This window comes from Lygodium microphyllum, chromosome 25, assembly GCF_053477565.2.
Source record: "Lygodium microphyllum isolate KBCC chromosome 25, Lygodium_microphyllum_v1.1.10, whole genome shotgun sequence".
Taxonomy (NCBI): domain Eukaryota; kingdom Viridiplantae; phylum Streptophyta; class Polypodiopsida; order Schizaeales; family Lygodiaceae; genus Lygodium; species Lygodium microphyllum.
This window is the reverse complement of record NC_141159.1, coordinates 84,899,302-84,926,599: the sequence shown is the minus strand read 5'-3', so window position 1 is coordinate 84,926,599 and position 27,298 is coordinate 84,899,302.

Sequence of the window (27,298 nt, the reverse complement as noted above, 5' to 3'; positions counted from 1 at the left end):
GTTCTATGCAGCCTCTACAAGAATCCATCACTGTGACGGTTGGAAATGATGCTAAATGCCCTGCTGCGGGCACAGGTACTATTTCTTTTGTTGCTGCAAATGGTGAAGTCAAAAATCTTTCAAATGTGTTGTATGTTCCCGAAATCAGGAGAAATCTCTTATCAGTTGCTGCCATAACTGATCTTGGTCATGAAGTGAGGTTCAAGAAGACAGGTGCAGAAATTATTGATAGTGCTGGCACAATTGTTGGCAAAGGAGAAAGAAGGAACAACCTGTATGAGCTAAGTGCTCTTACAGCCACCGCTGGAGTGGGCACAAGTAAGCTTTGGCATGAAAGGTTTGGACACATCGGATCTGCAGTATTGAAGGAGATGCAAAAGCAAGGTATGGTTGCTCACCTACCTACAATAACTGAATTGAAGGAACCATGTGAAGCTTGTATGATGGGCAAGCAACAAAGAAAGGCATTTCCACAAGAAAGCAAGAATAGAGCACATGCTCCTCTAGAGTTGGTGCATGCTGACTTGTGTGGTAAGATGCCTACACAGGCCTTGGGGGGATCTTCTTATTTTATGTTGATTGTCGACGACTACAGTAGGAAGATGTGGGTGTACTTCCTTCGTGATAAGGCTCAAGCTTTTGGTAAGTTTAAAGAATGGCTAATACTTGTTGAGAATGAAACAGGGAAAAGTGTGAAGAAATTTAGAACAAATGGTGGTGGTGAGTTCAACTCAAAGGAGTTTGAAGGCTTTTGCAAGAGCAAAGGGATCAAGCATCAATTGACGATGCCTCACACACCTCAGCAGAATGGTGTTGTGGAACGCAGGAATTGTACCATTGTGGAGATGGCAAGATGCATGCTAAAGGGCAAGGGATTGCCTAACCATTTTTGGGCTGAAGCTGTTAATACTGCAGTCTACATTCTAAATCGGAGCTACACAAAGGCTCTCAAGGGAAAAACACCTCATGAGGCTTACACTGGTAAGAAACCATCTGTTTCACATTTCAGAATTTTTGGATGTGAATGTTATGCACATATTCCAGATGAGAAGAGAAACAAGTTACAACCAAAAAGCAGAAAATGTATCTTCTTGGGTTATAGTGATGAGCAGAAGGCTTACAAATTATATGACCAAGAGGCAAAGAAGATCATCGCGAGCCGTGATGTGGTGTTCAAGGAGGAGCCGCATACAGTGGAGGAGAAGAAGGCAAGTTCTTCCACTTTATCATCAAGCGAAGAAGTAGTCCACTATGAACCTGTCCCGAGAGCTATCCCTATCCTTAAGGAGGAGGAAGCATCATCTTCAGATGATGAGGAAAAAGTTCACCAACCTGACATCACCCCACCGGAAAAGCCATTGCCGCGCTGGGTGAAGCAGCTCTATGACCACAATAATCCTATGCCTGCATCTGTTGAGGAGAAGGCAGATGGACCAAGGAGGTCTCAGAGAATAGAGGAGCAAAGGAGGGCTTCTGCTCACATAGTCAATATGGCCTTGATGGTTGAGATTATGAGAGAAGTAAAGGAGCCAACTGACTTAGAAGAAGCACTTGCAGATCCATCATGGAAGGATGCTATGCAGGCGGAGTATGACAGCATAATGAAGAATGACACTTGGGAGCTAGTGGATCGACTAGCAAAGCGGAAGGTTATTGGCACCAAGTGGATTTGGATGGTAAAGTACAAGGCTGATGGTACCTTAGAAAAGTACAAAGCTAGACTAGTTGCCCAAGGATTTTCACAAGTTGAAGGTTTTGATTTTCAAGAGTCATTTGCCCCAACTGCTAGAATGACCACTATTCACACAGTACTTGCAGTGGCTGCCCACAAGAAGTGGCCAGTGTACCAAATGGATGTTAAGTCAGCGTTCTTAAATGGTGACCTCAAGGAGGAGGTGTACGTGGCTCAGCCACCAGGGTTTGAGGCCCCCCATTCTGAGAACAAAGTGTGTAAACTGAAGAAGGCATTGTATGGGCTGAAACAAGCCCCCAGAGCATGGTATCAGCGGATAGATAGGTTCTTTTTAAACCTAAACTTCAAAAGATGTGCCTCAGATGCTAAGTTGTATGTTTACAGGGATGGTAAAAAGTTTTTAGTGATTGTCCTATACGTGGACGACCTTCTTATTACAGATGACTATGAAGATATGATCAACCAAACTCGAAAGGCTTTGAGTTCTGAGTTTGAAATGACAGACTTGGGCTTGCTGCACTATTGTTTGGGGATTGAAGTCTGGCAATAGCCAGGAAAGATCTTCATCTCTCAGAAGAAGTATGCATGGGAGATCTTGAAGGCATTTGGCATGACCGAGTGCAAGGAGATAGCTACACCTATGGAGGTGAATGCAAAGTTATCCGTCGAGGATACATCAGCACTAGCAGACATTGGGAGGTATAGGAGGTTGGTCGGCAGTCTGATCTACTTGTGTAACACCAGACCAGATATCAGTTTTGCTATTGGTATTTTGAGCAGGTTCTCAAACAAACCTCATGAGAGTCATTGGAAGGCTGGGATGTGGGTGCTCAGATACTTGAAGAAAACTCTTGACTATGGTATCACATACAGTTTCGGAACTTCTCTTGTGGGGAACTGTGACTCAGATTGGGCAGGAGACATTGATTCCAGGAAGTCAGTTTCTGGTTATTGTTTCTCTTTGGGTTCAAGAATTTTCTCTTGGATTAGTAAGAAGCAACCAACAGTGGCATTGTCTTCTACCGAAGCAGAGTACAAGGCAGCTTGTTTTGCTGCATGTGAGGCCGTATGGTTGAGAAGGATTCTATGGCATATGGGCGTGCAGGACGAAGAACCAACTGTGCTGAGATGTGACAATCAGAGTTGCATCGCCATTGCCAAAAATCCAGTGTTTCATGCACACACCAAACATATAGAGATCCAGTATCACTATGTGCGTGATGTGATGGAGGATGGGATAGTGGAACTGGTCTACTGTCCAACAGAGGAGAATGGAGCAGATATCTTCACCAAAGCACTTACAAAGGATCTACTTCAAGTTCATCTTTAGAGACTCGGCATTGGGCCGAGGAGATAGTTCACCTATGGGTGGACATTGAGGGGGGGTGTTAGATATCATCACATCTGATCACCTCAATGCCAAGGAAGTACCTTAGTTCACCTAAATCCTTCATCTCAAACTTCATCTTTAAACAACCCTTGACTTCAACAATCCCACTATCACTATCACCTGTAATAATCAAGTCATCCACATAGATGACTATGATGACCAAATCTGCATCTCCCTTTCTCACATAAAGTGAGTGATCAGCATCAGAAACATAAAAGCCAATATTAACAAGATACTCTCTGATCTTGTCAGACCATGCTCTAGGTGCTTGCTTGAGCCCATAGAGTGCCTTCTTCAACCTGCACACATACGTGGGATGCTCTAAATCTTCATAACCTGCTGGCTGATCCATATACACTTCTTTCTGCAAATCACCGTGCAAGAAGGCATTCTTTACATCCATTTGCTGCAACCTCCAACCTTTGGCTGTTGCCAAAGCAATCACACATCTGACAGTTGTCATCCTAGCAACTGGACAGAAGGTTTCATCATAATCTATGCCATATGTCTGAGCATAGCCTTTTGCAACCAGCCTAGCTTTGTACCTGCTAATAGAACCATCTGCATTGTGCTTAATCTTATAAACCCACTTACATCCAATAGCTTTCTTTCCCTTCGGCAATGATACTAGATCCCAAGTCTTATTGGCCTCTAATGCAGCCATCTCCTCATCCATTGCTGCATCCCAATGAGCATGACCAACAGCCTCCTCAAAACATGTGGGCTCAACATCCTCAACTAGTTTCATCATATAAGCATAATGGTGAGCTGCATAACCTTCAAAACCAAATCTTTTAACAGGGTATCTCACCCTGCTAGACCTGCGTACCACTGGATCACTCAATGGAGTCTTTGCATTAACGCGTGCTCTCTGCACACCTGGAGTCCTCACTGAAGGAATGCCAAGCTCATCATCCAAGCTCTCTGAGCCACTGGAGTCTCCATCAAGAACTGCATCAATGCCTTCTGACACTTTATTCTTTCCTTTGTCTTTACCTGTAGTGCTACTAGATGCACCCGAAGATGTAGAGGTACTCCTTAGTCTCCCAGACCAAGGACTACCAGATGATGTCTCTGGTCCACTAAGAGTTCGTGATTCTTGCTTTTCAGCCTGCACATGAGTGTCATGATCATCATCATCATCCAATGCATCACCACTAGATGCATACCAACTGCTCATTTCATCAAAGATGACATCCCTGCTCAGTCTGAACTTGCATGTGACAGGGTTGTAACAACGATACCCTTTCTGCTCTAAAGAGTATCCAATAAAGACACACTTTTCAGCCTTTGGATCCAGTTTCTTCCGCAACTCATCTGGCACATGAACATACGCAATGCAGCCAAATACTTTCAAGTGTGAAACATCAGGCTTCTTACCTGTAAAACATTCTTCGGGGGTCATACCATGAACTGCAGCTCTGGGAGTTCTATTCATAATATAAACAGCAGTATGAACAGCCTCAGACCAAAAATGCTTAGGCATATTCTTTTCAGCCATCAAGGCACGTGCAACTTCTGCAATATGCCTATTTTTCCTTTCTGTAACCCCATTTTGCTGTGGGGTATACCTGCATGTGAACTGTCTCTTTATCCCATGAGACCTCAGAAAATCACTGAACTCATTGGAGAGGTACTCTCCCCCTCCATCTGACCTCAAGCACTTTACTTTCAAGCCTGTTTCTCTTTCAATTGCAGCCTTGAAAGTTCTAAAGTGCTCAAAATCTTCACTCTTTTCCTTCATAAAATATACCCACAGCTTTCTAGAACAATCATCAATGAATGTGACAAAGTATGAACTACCTCCAAGAGATACATTTTGTGTAGGCCCCCAAATGTCTGTATGCACAACATCAAGGATATTCCTGCTTACATCTCTGTCATGTGAAAAGGGTTGTCTTGCCTGCTTACCAAACTGACATGCTTCACATACCTTCTGAAATTCTGCAACTTTAAATGTAGGCAAACCTGTGACCAACCCTTTGGACTGCATTAATTTCAGCCTTTGTACATTTGCATGTCCAATGCGTTTGTGCCAAATTTCAATGTCTGCAACAACACCTTTTCCTTTGGCATACATAGCAGCATTCATAGTAGGAATTCCAGCATCTAGAGTGAACATACGTCCAACTCTACTTCCCTTTGCTACCAATCTGCACTTGTCATTGAAGTCTTCTACAAAGCAGCCCTTTGCATTAAATCTGACTTGCAGCCCTTGCTCTATCATTTGACCGACTGACACCAAGTTCTTTGTAATAGATGGCACATGTAATACATCTGAAAGACTCTTTGTCTTACCATCATGCAAGGACAAGGGAACTTTTCCAATGTGTGAAATTGGGTGGCATGAGTCATCACCCATCTGCACATAACCTGCATTCTGCAAATCCTGCATCTCTCCAAACCATTCTGCATGGCTGGTCATATGATTGGATGCACCTGAATCAACATACCAAACATCTTCATGTGTTCCCTTTTCTGTAACAGCATTCAACATATGCTGCATAACGAACAAACGTTCATTTTTGTCTTCATTCTGTCGTGAAGACGATGCATAGTTTCCTTGCTGCAACTTACCACTGCGGATATCATCTCTCTTAGCATAACATTGGGCTGCAATATGACCTGTTTTGCCACAGTAGTGGCACACAATACCAGAGTTGTTAGAACCTCTATTCTGCCATCCACCTCTTCCTCTAAAGCTCCCCTTGCCTCTAAAGTTACCACGACCTCCTGAAAGCTGCATATCGCCAAATTGCTGATTCAATCTGTTTTGCTGCTTGTCACTACCACGGCCTGTACCACGGCCTCTTGAAGAGAACCTGCCACGTCCCCTTCCAGAACTGGAGTAGAAATCCTGGACCTGTTCACCACTTCTTTCAGATGTCTCACTCTGCATGTTGATTTCTTCAGTGATCATTAGAGAGACCAACTCATCGAAATCTGGAAATGGCTTTCTAACATATACAGAAGTTACAAAAGACTTCCAAGCCTTTTCATTGTTAAGTCCACCCAAGGTAGACGACACCAAATCATCATCATTGGGCATTGCATCAATCGCTGCCAATGCATCTGCAATGCTTCTTACCTTCAGTGCATACTCATTGATAAACATCTTCCCTTTCTTTAATGTATTCAACTCTTGCTTGAGTTGAATCTTTCGTGCCAGCATATGAATTCTCTGCATTTCTAATGTGTCCCAGCATTTTATTGTCAATTACTGCAGACAACCAATACATGACCTTTTTATCCTTTGCATTCCATTCTTTCCGTGCCTTTGTCTCTTCTGCAGTTGGAGGATCACTCATCTCCGGCTCCTTTTCTTCACCTGAAACGAACTCGTAGAGGCCTTTTCCAATAAGGAAGTTCGTGACACGAAACTTCCATGATGGGTAGTTGTTCTTGTTGAGCTTCTCAATGATGGGGCTTCCACTGTTCTCTGCCATTATCACAAAATTAATACCAAACAACAAGCAAATCTTCTGCAACCCTTGACCTGTAGTGCACAGCAATACACCAGACAGCCTTTTTCACTGTCTACTCAACAATACATGCAATCTGCAACCAGTTTGCAGATAAACCTTGTGTTTACTCACTGGTAAACACCTTTGAACTTACAGATCTGAAATCTGCAACCTGCGCACCCACGTTCGGTCAATACAGTCGAAGTCACAGTGTACCTTGAAACTGTTGTCCGCAACCTTGCGGCTCTAAAACGGGCCCTGAAACGGCCTCAAATGCCCAAAATAACTGCAGGAAAGCCCTAAAGGGTTAATCTGCATAATACACAGCGCTCTTCGCGCACACCAAATCTCACTGCAATCGGAGATTTTTGCTCTTCCCTGCTTCCGGTGCCTCCACAAGCACTATCCAAGAGAAGAAGTGGAAGAATGGGAGAGATTCTTACCCGTAGCTTGCTTGCTCGAACCTTGCTTCTTCTCCTTCACTTCAGCCTTCGAAATCAGCCTCTCTCAATGGCGCGGCTCTGATACCATGTCAAGAATCGCGTGGTGGAGGGGGTTGCTCAAGATGCTGCGCCGAACACACACAGAATGCACAAGGAGAAGCTCACTCAAGAGACAAGAAGAGAGATGGAGGCCAAAAACGTTTTCTTACTGATTTCTTCTTCTTCTTCCACACTCTTTACAATGTACACAAAGTATAGATAAGATACAACATAAAAGGAAAGTGGCCTACTAAGTCAAACAATGCATAACTGACTACACTAGTCGACTGGCGCTATAACTATGCCAGCTGTAAATAGGTGTAACAACCTGAATATAATAAGTAATGAGTTAGTGGCCATGTGAGAGTCATAATGACCACCGACGTGCTAAGTGTAGACGTGTGGACCCATCTAACCAGGCGGTCCATCATCCATGTCCACATGTGTTGAGCTTGCCATCTCAACATGCCCCACCCTCATTAGGTGCTACCAATGATCCATGGTGCTCAAAGTTGTAAGGCCCCCATTATGAGGAGAAGCCAACCGGACATTGGTGGAGTCCTGACTTGTATATCAGATGAGGTCTATGTGACCGGATGGCAAAAAGGTGACCATTGTGGGTCTAATCTTTGGGTTAGACGGAGAGGTTAAGTTGGTAGCAACTCGAGGCACATTGCATTGAGTTGCATGGTAAGGGAGTTAAAAGGGGCCCCTATTGTGGGGTCCGAGGGCAGCGCCCCCGGCCCGATGGTAAAGGGAATATTCCCTGGCCGACTAGTGGAGGCTCATATGGTAGGTCGGCCGACCTAACGACCTTCGCGGGCTATAAAAGCTAAACCCCTTCGTAGCCATCTCTCACTCATCTTTCACCCAGTCAGAGTTGTTGTTCCAGCTAGCCTTAAGCTCTTCACCTATCTTCTGTCTAGATCGCCATCTAAGCTTCACACAGTGGAAGCGCACGGGTGGACAGAGCCATCTTTGTATCAGTTGTTTGAAGTTAAAGAATTTACTGATTCTCCTCTTATCTGTTGTGTACTCTCTATCTCTTTCTCAGATTCTGTTCGCTGCGCCGTGTAATATTTTACAGGATGTTCTTCTTGGAGCCCTTCATGAAAACCCTGAAGGGCTTTGTGCGACAACAAGCTCGACCAGAAGGTAGCATAGCTAAAGGTTGGTTGGTGTCTAAGGCATTAGTGCATATTTCATAGTGGCTACCAATGGTGGATTCAGACAACAGTATGCTATGGTCACTAAAGAATGATGATAGACTGATCAGAGATGTGGTGGTTGGAAATGGGGTAGAAAAAAGAATGGATACTGCAATGGAGGAGAAAGTGAATCATTTTTTTATGTTGCACCATGCCTCCATGGAGACGTAGCTCACTAGGTACAAGCAAGCCAGGAAAGATGGGGAAGGAGTGCGATCCAAATTTTGATGTGATATGCGCCATTGATTGATTCAATATCCTAAGGGCATGGAGGAGATGCAGGGGATGTAGTCCAAAGGTGACCACATATTTTATAAGTTGTCGTATCTAGATTTTATATGTGACAACTAATTAACCGTTTCAATGTAAAATACAAAATATACAATGTGGAGTGGCCGGGCGGATGACATTTCCGTGTGGAGCGTATTGACAAAATGTGCTCCACAACGGATTGTGGTGTCATGGCAAAGTTCGAGCAAGCGAGCCACGAATCCAAAAACTATTATAGATGAGATGGAGTATTTTGGAAACTTGCAAAGTATTATCATAGTGGATTACTGTAGTTTCTCCATCATCCTATTTGATTTGGAGTGGTTCAAAGTGGTACTACAAGAAGTTGAGATAACTGTTCGATGAGGTCTATCTGGATTTCTCAAAATAGATTCCGAAAAAAGATGAACATATTTGTGCGACAAGTTTGTCTTGCCAGCACATTGTGAATAGATGCATGAATTCAATGTTTTTTTAATTTTATTATGATATGGTATATCTCACAAATGTTAAATATCTCTTGTATGTGATTTTGAACATGTAATTTTCTATCCAGACCCCCAACAACCTCGATGGTGGTATGTTGTGCCTTAGGCTCTCCAAAGTGTGAGAGTATATGATGAAAGCAATGTTCCCAGCGTAGATAAGGACAATATGCAGATAGAGGGTTGATATTGCAAGGGGTGGAGGTTGCCCAAAGCTTGGAGCATGTAGAGGACGCAGAATAAGATAAGGATGATAGAAAGATAGGAGGCCAAGAATTCTTTGAGAACAAGGTGGACTCATCCTTTTGTGGTGACCTTTATATCGACCTTATAGTGTTGTGTATGCAGAGTTGTGTCAGGAGATTGATATGGGACCATAGACTATATCATACTTGTAGCATCCACCTACTTAATTTGTCGATGAATCCCTTATAAGGGTACTCTAGAATATACATTTTAAGCAATATCATTTTTTTTAGAGTTATATTACCGTGCTTTGCTTAAATCTTTATATCGATTACGCTAACATCAATTTTTGTCTATGCAAGTGACTTTTGTGGATATTTGGAAAGTATGATGAGTCGAGAAATGAGTGACGAGGAGCTGCATGAGATCTTCACATGCATGTCTCCAGATCAAATGGCTCGATTTAGAGATATGAAGGACCAGGAGTTGTCTGAGACACCATCAAGCTGTTCTGTTAGATCTACTTTGGAACGCTCTGATGCTTCAGTTTCTAGTAGACCAAGTCATCGCTCCAGGGACGGAGGGAGTGGTTCTAGGGGATGATGTAGAGACATGGATGTGGTGAGACAGCAGTCGGCTAGAGATACAGGTGCTACTCCTTGCTCTCATACAGGTTTGAGAGAGGGTGGCTCAAGTGGTTGTTGTGGAGGTACTGACATAGTGTCTCTGTCTCGTCATTCTGCCTGCAGTTGTGTCACCTGTAGGATTTGTCACACCTATGGGGACATCTACTCCAGTCACTCCAGCTTTTGCTCACAATCGTTTGTAGATGGCACCCCTATGGGTGCTATCCAAGAGATACCACCCCCGTGGATACACCAGATATACATGGGTCTCCTAGATATGCCCAAGAGTGCAGTCGTAGGTGGGAGAGAACATATCTTAAACATACGCTAGAGGGATACGAATACTTTGTAGATGATAGAACAGGAGCTGTCATCATGAATGATGAGGGGAGGAGGGTGATGACTCATATGAGAGAGTTGTGCCAACAAGTTTTTCGGCACAATGTCTTGGATCATTGGAAGAAAATATCGGAGGGGAGCAAGTACTACATAGTAGCATCCTTGCATGAGGAGTTTTCGATACTCACCATGGCAGATAGGTTTTTCACATGTTGGATGATGGAGTGTATGCGTGCGTACATGTCACACAGACAATCAGACGAATGCAAGGCACTTAAGAGTGGGGCCTCAAAGCCCGAGTGGCTAAACACACAGATGACTGGTGCTGACTGAGGGAGGAGGTTCCAGATTCTCCAAGATGTTGGAGAAAACAGCGCGAGGCAGTGAGGATATGACTAGAGGCAGGAGTGGTCCATCATCTTGGGAGTGGTGGCCACAAGACTTATCTAGAGGACTTTTAAGTTTTTCTTCTATTCTTCTCACTTATTTTTTTCCAATAGCGCTTGTACTGACAATCCTGTTTCTAACAATTGTATTATGTTTTCTTTGCAGCACTCCATTACAAACCGTGATTCCATCGGCCTAGAGATTCGATATACAGAGAGACACAATCTCACTGCATTGATTGACAGATCGTATGTATGCAGTGGCCCAGTAAGTCACCCATCTTTCTTGTCCGTAGTTACTATTTTTAATTAAAATGCATTATTGTATGGTGGACTGATGTGTAGTTGTTTCTTTTTTTGTAGAGTTCTTTTGATGCTCCTTTCTTGCGCTTGGATTTGTAAAGCGGACATCCTCTTCTTTTTTGGTCCTATGATTTATGTAGGAATTTTCTATGCACTATGTTAATATTATCATCCTTTGTATGTTTCCATGATTCCTGCTCTTTCATTAAGCGATCTTGTATTTATTTTATGTATCAATCTTGTGGATTCAAGTACACTTTGCCTTCATTTTGACGACATTATACACTTTACATGTAATCCATTTGTAGAATGTAAATACATCACATAGTGCTACATATGATAGGGCAGCAAGCTGCCTCGCCACAAAAAAAAAATCTTTGTAATCGTCGCTATTAACGTCGCAAATTTACTACACGTGTCGAAATTTGCATCGCAAACCGTCATTATTGGTGTCGCTATTTGCATTGCCAATAACAATGCAAATAGCAACACCAATATCGACGATTCTATGGAGACGCTAATATCGACGTGTTTAGCGACGATGGGGGGCAAATTTTTTTGTGAACATTTTTGTCGCGTAAACGTCGGTATGAGACCTCTATCTTGTATTGCATCGGAATAGGATAGGACCCAATGTGGAGAGGGAAAGAAGGCTAGAAGCTGATCTCACATTGAGCGAGCTTCTCATTAAGTGACTCATAGACAATATGCATGCAATGGAAAACAAAGCTGGCCTAGCAACTTCATTGTTAGCAAGATTGGGAATCACTCCAAATTCGAGGAGCCAACTAAAGATACGTGTAGTTTCCAATCAACTCAACAAGTACCAACCTGATAACGACCCATATAACGTCATAGAGTAGTTCAAGTAGGTGTGCGAGGCAAACGGCCTAACAAACCCTACTCAATGTGTGCAAGCTTTTGACCTTTTTGTCTTGGAGATAAAGGGGACAGACATGGTACGCTAGTCTAGATTACATCAAATGAAATAACTTTAATACCCTCAAGATTCTCTTCATCAAGAGTTTTTTTAAGGTAGGGTACCCGGACAACCTTATTATTCAACTGATGAATGTCAATCAAAAGGACAAGGACATTAGAGATTACATCATCCACGTATGGAGTCTCTTTAAGAGAATCCCAGCTACAAAGCAACCTAGTGAGCGAACACCAGTCTCTACCATATTTATAAGTGGAATTAGGAGTGAAGACCTCTACAAAGCATTAGTAGGCAACTTGAATCTACAAAGGGACGTGCTAGGTAGGTCTTTGAAGAATCCATATGTGTAGATGTTTTGCTCAAGGAGAGAAGCTTGAGAGCCACAAGCGGAGATAGTGCAGCCTCTAGAGCCTTAGAGAAGAGAGCTACTGCTGCTAGCGAGAGATCTAGTCAGAGTAACCAAGAGAAAGGGAAGAGGATTGAATCGAGCTAAGAATTGGTAGATGTAAAGCTAGAGCTGGCCAAGCTCTAGAAAATGATTAGAAGACGTGCAACCTCACGTGTAATGTGTCCATTGTGGAGGAAACCACCTCCGATCGAGTACACGGATCCTAGATCCTGACCTTGTGCCAATTGTGGTAGGTTCGATCACAATACAATGCATTGCCGATCTCCAAGGTGATTTCCGTATCCACAAGTTTACAACCAACCATACTACTTGGGGAATAGACCACCACAATTCAGAAGGGAAGTTCCATTAGCTCTCCTTGCACCTAATGCTACAAAGCTAGTTATCCCCAAAATGGACATCAACCTTGCATGCATACCTAGACCACATAAATCCTTCGTGACTCATCCACTCAGTAATGCTCCAATACATCACGTAAAGGAGTCAAATAAAGATGAGACCTACATAAACCCTTATGTCTCGTATAACGATGAGGATAATCCCATCTTAATGGACTTAGACCAATTCAATTATAGCGTTAGGTCTCAGGAAAGGGATAGAGACTTAGGGAGGGCAAAGTCAAGAACTAATCTCATGTTGGACTTGGGACCACCTAAGGCATGTCTCATCTCGTTGCCCCAAGCAAGAGCAAGCTAACCAAGAAAAGGCTGATTTGAGCTGCCTCGAATATGGAATCACTCACTTATACATTGAATGTCCCATGTGAAAACTGTTTACTAGCTTAGCCATCATACTTCTATACCTTTGGGGCTATTTGGAGTCAAAACACTTGATGGTGAGGCCATTCCCATCTTGTTGAACATCATGACTAGAGCACAAACAAAGCAGGCCGGCATTTTATTGCTAGGATCTAGCAACCTAGATGTGGCCTCGATAGGAAAGAAGACTCGTCGAAGGAAGAAAAAGAGGGCTAACACCAAAGTGATGATAAAAATGGACAGGGCGACCACACTAATGAGAGAAAAGAAAGTGGCGGATGCAGAGATTGAGTCTTCAACACCCAAAAAAACAGAGAAGGGGAGTAGCAAGGTTGGGGAATATCAGAATTCAAAGCGCCAAATAGTTGACAAGGTTGAGTGGGTGAGAGAAGCCCAAGAGCATCTAAAGGATACCAAGCACATCCTAGAAGACAAGATCAATGAGTTCTCTAGTGTGAATATGCATGTCTCACCAATACACATCAACTCAAGAGATGCATCTACACCTTACGCAGAATCATGAAGACAAGGCTTGGACACCAACTGTAAGCAAGTTACTCATCAAGACTAGTGGCAAAAGTGTGGTAGGGCAAGACAAAAGGCACACGGCTCATGGCATGCTTATGACATTGCTATTGAATTCTTGTAATGTTGCCAATGGGAGATCTGCTTAGGCAAAGCCCTTCATTATGGCAAGAATTGAAGCAATTGGGTAGAGGGATCTAACAAGCTAGGAGTAGCCGACTTGCATGACCATGATGCAGCCACATAGATACCTAGCCTCACATTGAACTCAATGCCAAAGCCCTTGCATGTGAACGGTTTTTGGGACGACATGCAGATGCATGTGGTCCTACTAGTGGCAACAATAGGAGATGTCACAAGAAAGGGGATTATAGACATAGGAGCATGAGTCAATGTACTTAGCCATGCAATTCTACAAGTTTGGGGTAACCCACTAGTGGAGGCCGCAAGGTTTAATGTCATGCTAGCTGATGGCATGAAAGTTAAGCCATTCTGAGTGCTGAAGGATTGGCCATTGAAGATAGCGGGTGTTCAGTTCTCAATGAACTTCATTGTTATGAAGGGAGTAGACTACCACATCTTGCTAGGCCGACGAGGAACACACAAGTAATTGAAGACTGGGATAGCGGCCTCATATTTCTAGGTAACAGATCGGAGGTAGTAAGAGTTGAGATGGACAGTTGGATGACCATGCATGTCAACTTAGATACCATCTCCTCTATCTTGAAAGGGGACACCCAAGCCAGGAATTCGTGCAAACCCTTAACGAAGTAAATTCCTTGCTCCCAAAGATGAGCAGGATTGGATGTACATGCTAGCTACCATCAACTTGTCATTTTTGAATGAGGAAGAAGATTTTTAGCACGCAGCAAGTATAGCCGCAATGAGTCCCATGAAGCCATCACACCTAGACTCCAAGGGGTAAGTCCCTACCATTAGTGCCACTCTGTACGATGGACAGAGACCCTAGCAAGAAACAAATACCCACCCCTTTCCATATCTCATTTAGCAAAATTGAACTCTAGGGGATTCTTGAGTATCTGACAAGGGAGCTAGCTGGTCACCTAGCTACTAATCTCAAGCCGCTCCAAGATCTCATAGAGGAACTAAAATGGTAATGGACCAAAGTGCACAACCTAAACCTTAGGTACAATTGGGCATTGATCATAGATGAAAAGAGAGTCGAGAATAGAGACCTAGATGATGACGAGTAGTCAAAATGTAGCAATTCATATGTTGAGTACAAGGACTGCTATTCCTCAAACAAAAGCAATGAAGAAGAGGCCAAGACGATAGAGTACGACACTGATGTCCAAGTGATAAAACAAGTAAACATAAACTTCAAGTCGTAGAGAGCCTATGCATTTAAAATCCAAGTCTTCATAATTGAATGCAATCACACTTGGCTAGATCACTTAGGTGTAATGAACTATGAGCAAGTAGGGCTAGTCCAGCCAAGTGATGCATCTCTCTTTAGCACAAATTCAACCTCAAAGTTGCAACCACCAGGGAAAACTCTATTCTCTAGCAAGGGTTGTGAATTCAACTCAGAATCAGAAGTAAGCTCTAAGAGCGAGCATGAGATGTCCTGGCCACCTAATACTAGATGCACCAAAGGGGACTTTCCTGTCCCCCTAAGGTGCAGAAGACGGTTCCAAGAGGAAAAAGAAGGACAACCAAAAGGGTCAGAAATCGAACAGCAAAAGAAGAAGATCTACCAAAGCTCTTCACTAAATTCAAGAAATGGGACATGGAAGTGATCTTTTTGGGCGCAAAGAGATAAGGACAAACAAGTGAACCAATAGAAGGACCTACCAAATTCAAGGAAGTTGACTTAGTAGGGGAAGGGGAGAAGCCTTGACTTGTGTCTATAGCTAATGACTTGACCAAAGCAAGAGGAGACTAATCTTATTTCTCTCTTGCAAGAGTATATAGACGTGTTCGCCTGATCCTTAGATGAACTCAAAGGAGTTTATCCAAGGGTAGTGGCACGTAACATCCCAATGAATCCAGATGAAATGCTAGTAAAACAATGACCTTACCCAATGAATCCAAAGCATAATCACGTCATGAAGGAAGAGATTGATAAGCTATTGAAGGTAGGTTTCTTCTACAAGATTGAGCACATGGATTGGATGTCGCACATTGTGATCATCTTGAAGAAAAATGAAAAATTATGAGTGTGCATGAACTACAAGAAACTCAACACAACAACTAAGAGAGATAATTATCCATTGCCTTACACAAAATCCATGCCTAAGAGAGTAGTAGGAAAAGAGGCCTACAATTTCTTGGGTGACTTTTCAGGTTACAACCAAGTTCAAGTACAACCCGACGACATGCATAAGATGGCATTTGCCATGGTGTGGGTTGCACTCACATACATAATCATGCCATTTGGGCTGATGATGGATGCACCTACTACCTTCCAGTGTCTAATATGTGCCATCTTCAAAGGCATGCTTAGGCAAGAGCTAGAAGTATTCATTGACGATCTATGTGTGTGCTCTAGTTGGAAAGAACACTTGGATAAGCTTCACATAGTTTTTGAATGATATAGGCTCTATAGTCTCTCTTTGAATCCCCTAAAGTGCCAATTATGGGTGACACATGGATGTACCTTAAGGAATGTGGTGTCCAAGAATAGCATTGCCACTAGCTTCTCAAAGATTAGGGTTATTGATGACTTTCCACCACCAACCAATTATAAAGGAGTTCAGCACGACATAGAAGGTACTATCGTCGGTGCTTCATTCTAAACTACGCATTGATTGCTAGACCACTCTACAAGTTATTGATTGTATTTGAGTGGATGGAGGAGTGCCAATATTCTTATGAGGAGTTGAAAAAGGCTGTCACTACTACACTAATTTTACAAGCTCCAGACTAGATCATAGCATTCCATGTACATATTGATGCATCAAAGTTTGTCGTTGGAGCCGTTTTATCCCAGGTTGGTGAGCATAACCTTGATTATCCAATGAGCTTGTTAGCAGACAACTCAGAGATATGGAGATCAACTACTCCACAACAAAGAGGTAATATTTGGCCATGGTATTTGCTAAATAGAAGTTTCAACATTATCTTTTGGCCACACACTTTACCTTCTTTGTTTATCATCAATACTTGCTCTATCTAGTTAACAAACCTTGCTCTACTCGTGTGGACACATAGCTCAATGGTTACCTTTGCTATTAGAGTTTGACTTTTTTGTGGTTATACACAAAGGCAAGCAACATTACATGGCAGATCACATGTCCCACATACCCACAGGAGAGGCCGCTAGACAGGGCATCGTAGATTACCTACCCTGTGCACACCTTTTTAGCATGTCCGATGACAAGGATTTAATCAGAGCCAACTTGACACCTTATTATATTGATAACATAGTCTAGATCTTAGAGCACGGACTACCAGAGAGACATATTGAGAAGGCTAGGCTAAGGAACCTTATCCTTGAGATTCAACCCTATCAATTTATTGTTGGCCAACTCTATAGGTTAGGGCAAGATGGCATGTTGTGGAGATGTGTATGTGAGCATAAAATGCATGATGTGCTAACAGAAGTGCATGGTGGAATTGCTAGAGGACACTTCAGTGGAGATACTACCACCCGCAAGGTGCTACAATCTCAACTGTGGTGGCCCACCCTATTCTGCAATACTGCTAAATTTGTAAAGCATTGTGATGAGTGTCAAAGGACTAAGCTCCCTATTCATAAGGACAGAATGGAGTTGACCCTAGTCATAGCATGCCAATCATTTCAAAAATGGAGCATTGACTTCATTGAGCCAATCACTTTGCAGCACAGTACTCCCAAGCCAAATAGATCATTGTGGCAATAGACTACCTTACAAAATGGGCTGAAGCTCGAGCCATGAGAAAGAATGATGCTAGAACCACCAACTAAGTTCCTTTGGGAGAAAGTGATCTCATAATTTGACTGCTCCATTGAACTAGTTAGAAACCAAGGCACTCATTTCATTAATGAAGTGATTGCCCACTTACTTTCCACCTTCTTGATCATCCATAGGAAATCATAACCCTACTACCCTCAAGCTAACGGTCAGGCAGCAAAGTCCATGAAAAAGATCCTAGTGAATGTCTTGACTTAGTCTCTACCTCATAAAGTGACTAGGATAATAAACTCATGGCAACACTATGGGCCTTTAGGACAACCTATAAGACGGTAGTTGGGCAAACACCCTTTAAGCTAACCTATGGAACCAAAGCGATTATGCCAATAGAGTTATTTGTCCCTAGCTTGAGAGAGTAGTAGTACAAGAGCGATGGGACGGGAAAGAAGCATGGATTGAATGCTTAGTAGAGCTAGAACATCTCTCCAAGTCATGACTCCTAGCTACTAATGTGCTAATCTATGAGAAGGCAAGATGCAAGAGTTGGTTTGACAAGCATGTCAAACAATGTGACTTCAAGCAAGGGAATCTAATATTGCTATACTTAGTGAAGGGCCGTAAGAGCACAAGATGAAATTCAAAGGATTAGGGCCTTTCAAAATCCTCAATATTAGTCAACAGGGAATGTGGAGCTTGAAACCTTTGAGAAAGAGGGCATAGGCTTCTTTAACGGTAGTCGTCTCAAGAAGTACTACCCTCCAACCCATCCATTGCATGAGCCACCTATGTTGTAGGTACCTGTCAATGTGAGAGTAGCCACCATAACGGAAATCAAGGATAGGAATGAGGAGGCACAGTAGAACTTGCTTACCTATGAATCACAGTCGCTACTCAAAAGACATGCACTCTTGAGGTGCTCATTGATGAGGGAGTTGACTTCAACATCCTTACTCACAAGCATTGGACTCTCATTGGTCAGCCCTAGCTATAGCCCATGAATGCTAAGCTCAACCCATTTGGGGGACAATCTTACCCTCTACCAGTGAAATGCAAAGTAGCGGTCTCTATCGAGACTGAAAGCCTGCCCATGATTTTCTATGTTCTACCTAACACCAAGGCCGCATGTAAGGAATCGTTGCTAGGATGTGCTTTTAAGAAGTAGGCACATTGCAATGTCAACTACAACTCACAATGCATTCACCTCACCATTGGCAATGTGAGGATAGTAATGGCTTTCAGCAAGGGCAATGTGGCTCCATCCAAGTCCTCAATGCCATCAAAATCAGGACCTAACACAAAGTCTAAGGAGGGGGGTCATGACTTGTCCCACACTTGGCCAAGACCGACCAATCACAACCCAAGGGAAAGTCCACCAAGACCATTGAACAACACTTAAAATGGCTACCTAAATGACAATCATCGCCATCTAGGAGTAGACCCGCATGGACCCATAACTCCCAAACACATCACACCCTAAGCATAGAAGACATAGTTGGTGTTCCAAAACTCAACGAATAATCAAGCCAGGATGGGTATCCACAACCCTATTGCACATACAAGGCTACTATAAGGGCAACAATTGGATTTGGGTGCCTAAGACCAAGGGTAGCACACATGCCCCTCAGCCATTTGCTATTAGCCCATCTCTAAAGCCAAGTGAGCCACCTAAACCTACTAAACCGCTTGAGTCAAAAACCAAACCCGTCGAGCCTCAACAAGTCTATTGACCAAAATCGCAACTCATTGCCCCTAAACTGACTCAACCTAATGTTGCTAGCGTCCCAATGGCTTCACAACCAGCAAGTAGCACAACATCTGAGCCCTAAACCATGCCCCACACAAATGAGTATCCCACACCCTAAGGATCAGTGGAAGTGGACATCACTTGCTAAGCTATCCATCCCAGTCAAAACCCCAACCCCTTGCAGGTCTTAAACCTTCTTATGAGTAGAGATCTATTCTTACATTGGTCTCTAATATAGCTAAGAACACGAGGGATTACTTGGTCACATACATTAGATGCTTGGATGCTACCTTCACCATGCTCACTAAAAGCTACGAATGGTTGGACCAAGGCCTCCTAGACAAACCTTTTGCCAACTGATGTACACATGATGCCATGTACTTGGGAAGAATCCAATTTTGTGTTCATTAAAGTCCCCATGGTATCTAAGGAACTGATTGCCACTAAGATTTCTCATGAGCAAGCTCGTAAACAAAGGCTAATCACCTCCTATAGCAAGAGCAAAGTCTCTGCCACAAGCCACAAGCTAGAATAACTTAAAAAGTCAGAACTCCAAACTAGAATAGAACAACCTTAGCTAAGTCAAGCACCACTTTATTTCAAATTCAGAGTGGTTGAAACAAATTTTAAGTGGTAAAATCCACTTTTTGTCGACATTTTAATGAAGAAGTGAAAATTCACCACAAAGGATTGTTTGAAACTACTTATAACTAGAGAAACATCACTTTTTTCCATTCCAATAAAGGCTGCACAACACATTTAAATGGTTCACTTTATATTGGTGATTACCAAACAAAACTGGAGTATCACCACATGAAAGTGGAAGTGTAGGTTACATAACACCATTTTTGGAATGATGAAGTACCACTTTAAGGTGGCAAAAGATAGCTTTTTAGTGTTGATTATGTCTATATAGTGGTTTGTATTGATTTTTTAGTGGCCTCAACTAATTAATTGTCGCTTGTATCACTTTACGTGGACCACTTCTCATTAGTGAAAATCACTTACTAGTCATGGACATCACTTTTTAGTAGTAGACATCACTTCTTTGTGTGATTGGTACCACTTTTGAGTGGTATCACTTCTTTGTGTGATTGGTACCACTTTTGAGTGGTATCACTTCTTTGTGTGATTGGTACCACTTTTGAGTGGTCAGTATCACTTCTACAATAACACCTAAGTAGTAGCACCACTTTTTATAGGTGTGCATCATTGAAAAATAGACTATTCTATTGGAGGTAAAGGCACTTGTGCTTAGCCACCCTTGCACTAGTTACATTGATAGTACCCGCACCATGCATTAGTTATCCGCATCATGTATTAGTTACCCCCGTACCTTTACACTCCAAGTGGCAAGCGCCCATCACTATCACTTTATTCTTTATTCTTTCAATGACATTTGAATAAAGGGAAGGCCAGACACACATTGTGACTATTGGAGTTCCCACATCTTGTGTCTCTCTCTCTCTTGCTCTTGCTCCTTCCATCTTCTTAGCTCTTGCTTTTGCTCTATGCTTCCACTCCAAGGCTCACTCCCTTTAACAATTGGTATCAAAAGCATATTCCCTAAGACACACATTGTGACTATTGGAGTTCCCACATCTTGTGTCTCTCTCTCTCTTGCTCTTGCTCCTTCCATCTTCTTAGCTCTTGCTTTTGCTCTATGCTTCCACTCCAAGGCTCACTCCCTTTAACAATTGGTATCAAAAGCATATTCCCTAAGAGCTTGAGCTTTACCAACTTGTGAAGAACACCTTTAACTCATAGTTTTAATGGTAGCCATGGCTTAGCTTGAAGTGATATGTATTATTGCTCACTTACTTCCCAACTCATCTCATTGAGCTCTAGGCTCTCCTTGAGCACTATTGACCTCAACCCATAACACTAGCACAAAGCCAAGATAGATTTCATGTTTTGAAGCTTCATAGAGCTCCCCCTGAGCTCATCTTGAGCTCTATTGACCTCAGTCTCAGTGTTAAGCCCAAGACAACATGCACAATTTGTGTTGACTAGGATGTCCCCTTTCTTTCTCAAGTTTGCTTCATCCTACCTCATTTCTAACTCCTAACATTGCTCCCACAATCACTTGGCATTGTACTTGATACCTTTGGCATGAGTTTGGGCATCACATTTGGAGCTCATGGGTTCAACCATTAGCTCACAATTTATTGCAGTTTGTTGTATTACAATTCTGGATAGCCCTTCACTCATTGTCTAGAGGTCACTTATCCTTCCCAAGATGTCTATTTGATGTCAGATCATCTAGAGATGTTATCCCAATATATTGAAATGCTATTGGACTAATCTAAGCACTCATTTACTTAGTTATATAGAGATTTTTTATTGCTATTATAAGTAGGGGTGAATATTGCTATTTTATCAAAGAAACCTCATGCATATTGCTTGTTGATGCTTCTCAAGCACTTTGGATGCTACTTTGGGGTATACCATTGATCTTACATGCTTGTTATGCTTTTGAAATGCTCTTGAGCTAAGATTGGAGCTTTGAATCTTGACATTGGATGTCATACACAGTTATGTATGGTTATATGATGCTCTAGTAAGAGCTTTGCAAGTTACCTGGGTCAAATACTCTCGAACATATGCTACTTGAATCTTGGATGTATTGACGCCTTCCACATGATGTTTTGAGATTTTTTTTCCCATCTAGCATTTGACCTTTGTTCCAATGCGAGCCACTTATTGACACTTCGATGTTACATTGAGTATTTTGGTCATGGAGTTGAGCTTGAGGGTCTTACAGTGAGACTGTGGGACTTGATGACATGTACATGCTCTTGTCATGCTTTATCTATGCAATTGATGCTTAATGGACCGATCTGACATTAATTTTGGGCTAGCATCTATCTTTGTTACGATGTTGTCAGTGATGCATGCATCTTGGTTGGTTATGTATTGAGCTTCCATTACATTGCTTAGTCTATTGTGCCACTGTTTTGTCTCTTTGTTATTCGTGAGACCCACTCTATGCATGATAATTATGACCATGGGATGTATCTCAGTCTAATACACTGATTCTTTAACAGTTCTCGATGCCAGTTGCATATTCACTCACTGTAAGTTGGAGCTATTCCTCCCTAGTAGTTGCAATTTATCTTGTATTAATGATTGCCCCTTTTTGGCATTGATCTCTTACTATTATACTTCATTTTTAGTATGCTATAATTTCATTCTACTACACTTTTTTATGAAAGAAATTGCCTCCATTTGATAGTTCTTTGTACTGAGTTTGTGGAGGACATCTCATTATCTAGTCACTACCCCTTATTTTTAGTCTAATCTGGTACAGGTTCTGGGGATGATTTGCAAGTTAATAGCAACATATTTTTCCCCCTATGCATTTACTTGGTCTCAATACGGCTAGTTGTTTTAATGATAGTGATATCTTTAATATTGACAAGTTGGATGGCACCAACTACAACTATTGAAAGGGTCAAATCTGGCAACTTTTAATGCAAAAAATGCAAGTTAAGCCTTTGAATTATATGGATATCAAGCCCAAATGTATTGATGCCAAGGATTGGGCTAAATTAGATGAGCTAGGTAAGTCCACCATCATATTGTCTCTCTCTAAGCAAGTGTTTTATAATGTTGTCTCTGATGGGTAGTCCACATGGGACTTATGTCTATGACAAGCAGAGCCCCATTTTTCATATATATTGGTGGTTGCTAAAGCAACTCATGGACCTTTGCATGAAGGAGGGAACTTCCATGTCAGCTATCGGGACCTAAAACGGGTTTGACACTAGCTCTAAGAGGCATTAGTTGGGCCTCTACTACACACCTCAAGCCGCCCCACATGGTCTTGTAGCCAAGAGAGTCTAAGAACTTTGTGTTTGTATAGTTTTGTAGTCCAATGCATAATTCTTTCTCCACACTCCTCAAAGAGAGTCCCTAAACATGTTGGTGTTGTACACCACGTAAGTGTACACAAAGGGAGTGCCCCTCGCCTGATGACTTGGCTCCATTATGGCTCTCCTACACCTTGGGGATCTGCCCCAAGATGCGTCATGAACATAGAACACATTCAAAACATAGTCCACTCTTTTGATTGAAGTGATTTAGGATATAACAAATAATTCTCACTAAACAAATCCCAAAGAACCAAATATCTATCCCTACTATGGGCTTAGGGTACCTCACACTCTCCACATAGGTCATCATTCATGAAAACAATTGTCGTGTGTCTAGGATATGATACCATACGATGCGTCTAAATGCAATTGTGAATGCCTATCGTGCTCAAACAAGTTTATTCATTAAAGATCAACATTGTGAAAGTGTGAATATAATTTTTTTCATGCTTTTCTTCTAAACCGAGAGTGCTTCGTACTTAGGGCTAGTACCAAGCTTTCTCATGCTACTAGGCCATTTTTAATTTAAACCACACATCCCTATATGTTATGCATCATTAAAAACATCAGAATTCAATGTATTTCAACCACTCAACAACCCCCTTCTCCCTACCGCTCAAGATTTTGTATGCATTGGTAGATTTAAGGCATATTTTCATGTATTTTTCTTACTTGAAAGTAATAAACACTCACTTCAACAAAGAGATAGGGCTGAACTAGGGCTAAACCTCATGCTTCAGCTTTACCATACATTCATAAACATAAATCTTATTTTTCTTTATTTTTTGGATGCAAAAATGTATTTTTTTATTTTTTCTTATTTTTTACTATTTATTTATAGATATATATGAATATTTATTGATTTATTGATTTAGGATAATTAATCTTACTAAGAATGATTGTTTTATCATATTTTAGCCCGAATGAACATTGTACGCGCGACAAAACTCCAAAATTGCATATTTTCCTAAAAACCACATAGTTGCGGGTTTTGCATGTTTAGCATAAAATTATTATGACTGATTTCTCTTGAGTACCTCAACATGACTAATAAATCAAAGCATGCAAAAACCTATTTTTTTATTTTTTCTTATTTTTTACTATTTATTTATAGATATATATGAATATTTATTGATTTATTGATTTAGGATAATTAATATAACTAAGAATGATTGTCTTATCATATTTTAGCCCGAATAAACATTGTACACGCGACAAAACTCCAAAATTGCATATTTTCCTAAAAACCACATAGTTTCAGGTTTTGCATGTTTAGCATAAAATTATTATGACTGATTTTTCTTGAGTACCTCAACATGACTAATAAATCAAAGCATTGGCAATCAAATAAAATCATTTTCAACCATTTCAAACCAAAATTTATCATAAAACAATGAAATCTACCTTTTTCTCATAAAACTGTGCATTATGACGTACATATTTCACAATTGGGGACCCGTTGATGCTTTCCAACAGCCACCACTGATGATCTTTCCCAACTCCAATATACACTTCTTTAGGCTCCCACATCATTGCACAATCAAATTCTTTTATCTTAGTCCATCCCCTTCTCTCTTACACTAATCCATGAGAACAAACCACAAGAGGAGAGAGGAGAGAGAAAGACAAAAATCAGATCTCTTCTTAGAATGCATCAAAATTCTGCACCATTTGTCGCAATGGAGGGTGCCAAATTTGATCATCTCAAGGCTTTGAGCATTTCTCTAATGGTACTGATAAGCAAAATGCAGTTTTCTTAATTAAAAATGAGGCACCAAAAAATATAGTCCCCCTCCCCCCCCACATTTTATGAAATTGTCACTTTTCAAATCCTAAAGCTTAATTAAGCTTAAACCTAAAACTCAAAAACATCTAGTTCACTTTTGGAGGCTTCACACATCAAAGTGGATTTTTATATTTTAATGAGGCAAACAAGCTTGAATTCGAGATCCATCTGGAGGAGGGCTGGCTTTGTGACGTTGAAATCTATAAAGTTGGCAACCATCATACACTTTCTCGCTCCTAGATCACATAGCTACTTCATAACACGAAACCTTGCAGGGATTAAATGGGGGTTCAAATGGACTTCGATCGATGGACTAAGACTTGCGTTGGGTTCCTAACATCGAACTCCATCTAAGAAAACTCCAACTCATCAATCTGCAACCATTTCATTTTGCATGAAAATTTGGTCTTTTATGACCTCCCTCAGACTCTTTTTCACTTCAAAAACTAGCCTCTAAAATCTGCTCTCATGAGTCCACTTAAATGAGTTTTATTCTATTCTTGGTCATTTGTCTTCGTAGGGGATTGCATTCAAGGATAATCTCCCACCTTTGTTCATCTTGGTTACATTGTCTGAATCATGGGGGGATACATTTCGTACTACTATATATATAAACATGTCTTTTGATGGGCTAGAGTTACAGGGTGTAGAGGGTGCATTCTTGAATGAAGAGGTTAACAAAAAGAATGTCGATGCTTTCCACACCTTTCTTGCTTTGACAATTAGAGACAATCATGTAAGAGCGATAATGGTTGTCATAGGAGAGACTCTTAGGAGTCTGATTTTCTCAATCACATGGACAGCCTCGTAGTAAGTTCCATGGCCGTAAGTCTTCATTGACGTGTCTTCACTATGGGAAAGAAAGGCATATTCGGCCATATTGCCATAAAATGTATAAGAACAAGCACAAGGAAAAGGGCAAGGGTGAAATACATGATAAAAATGATGATCATAGCATTATCCTTAGTATGTCAAGCATTGAGATTGAAGAGATTAATGTCATGTAGACTGATTCTAATTATACTTGCAACTTCTTCTCTTGATACTTCACAATTGATTAATACTTTGTCAACGTATACTTAGTGTTGGCTGATAAATTCACGGGCTTCCTTTCATATGACCCCTCATAGAGAGTAGTTTCACTCCTATCGTAGTTTGACTGGATTTTTCCATTTGGGTAATGACCTAGCATTAGAGAAAGTTGGTATTGGTGATGTCCAGCTATTGTAATTCAGTTCAGGTAGCATGTTTACTCTTCATGATGTACATCATGTATCAGCTCTCAAAAAGAGCCCTATCTCTACTAGCACTTTGGATTATACAGGTTATGTAGTTTATTTTGGTGATTCCTCATGGAAGATTACCCATGGGAATCTTGTCATTGCACATGGTGCTAAGTCCAATACTCTCTAGCCCTTTTGCTTGTATCTAGGTCAATTGACTATGTTTTGGCAATGAATGCAGTTCCACATGTATCTCTTTAGCATCGTCGCCTTGGGCGCATGTCCTTGAAAGGAATGAAGCATACTTATTTGTAGTATCTTTTTCCCCTTGACTATAAGTTCTTTGGGTATTGTGATCATTGTTTATATGATAGGCAAACACGTAATACTCATAAAAAGTCTAGTACGACATGCATGGGTGAGCCATTGGCTCTCGTTCATTCACATGTATGTCGTCCCATGCCCTGTAAGTTGTTATCTCCTGCGAAGTATTTTGTTAACTTCATTGATGACTATATGTATAAGGTATGGGCGCATCCTATTAAGTAGAAACTAGAAGTATTGGCTACATTTCAATGTTGGATTTCTTTAGTTGAGAACCAATCTGGATATAGGCTAAAATGCCTAAGGCCAGATAATGGGGGTGAGTATGTCTCTAAATCCTTTGAGCAGTTTTGTGACGAGAGGGGTATTAAGCATTAGTTGACCGCCCCGTATACCCCACCCCAAAATGGTATGGTGTCTGAGCATATGAATAGAATAATTCAAGAGCAAGTTTGTAGTATCCTTAGCCAGGCAGGCTTACCACATCATTTTTGGACTAAGGAAATTATTACTACCATACGCTTGATAAATCAGTCCTCATGTACTATTCTTAACTATTAGGTTGCAAAGGAGGTATAGTTTGGAAAACCTCTCTCATATTCTCATTTGTGTATCTTTAGTTGTGAGGCTTTCTACCAAGTTCCCAAGGAGAAGCACAATAAGCTAGATCGTAAGTCTAGAAAATGCACCTTTCTTGGTTATGGAGATGCATGTGAGTTGGGCTATCACCTATGGCATCTGTAAGCTCCGAAGGTTATTCATAGGTTGTCTTTCATGAGGAGAAAATGCATAAGTAGCTTGAGCATGTCGTTGAGAAATGCAAGGTGATATTTCACAAGGGGTTGCATGTTATTATATAACTAGCTAGACAACATGCATCTGTGGTGGGTGATTGACGCTCCTATAGCCTAGGTCCTTAATGCTCCATAAGATGCCTAGGTCCTCTAGTCCTATTTCGAGATATTTTACTAGAGATAGATGACAACTCTCAAGGTTTGAGCCCTCTATGGATTATGTTATGGTGA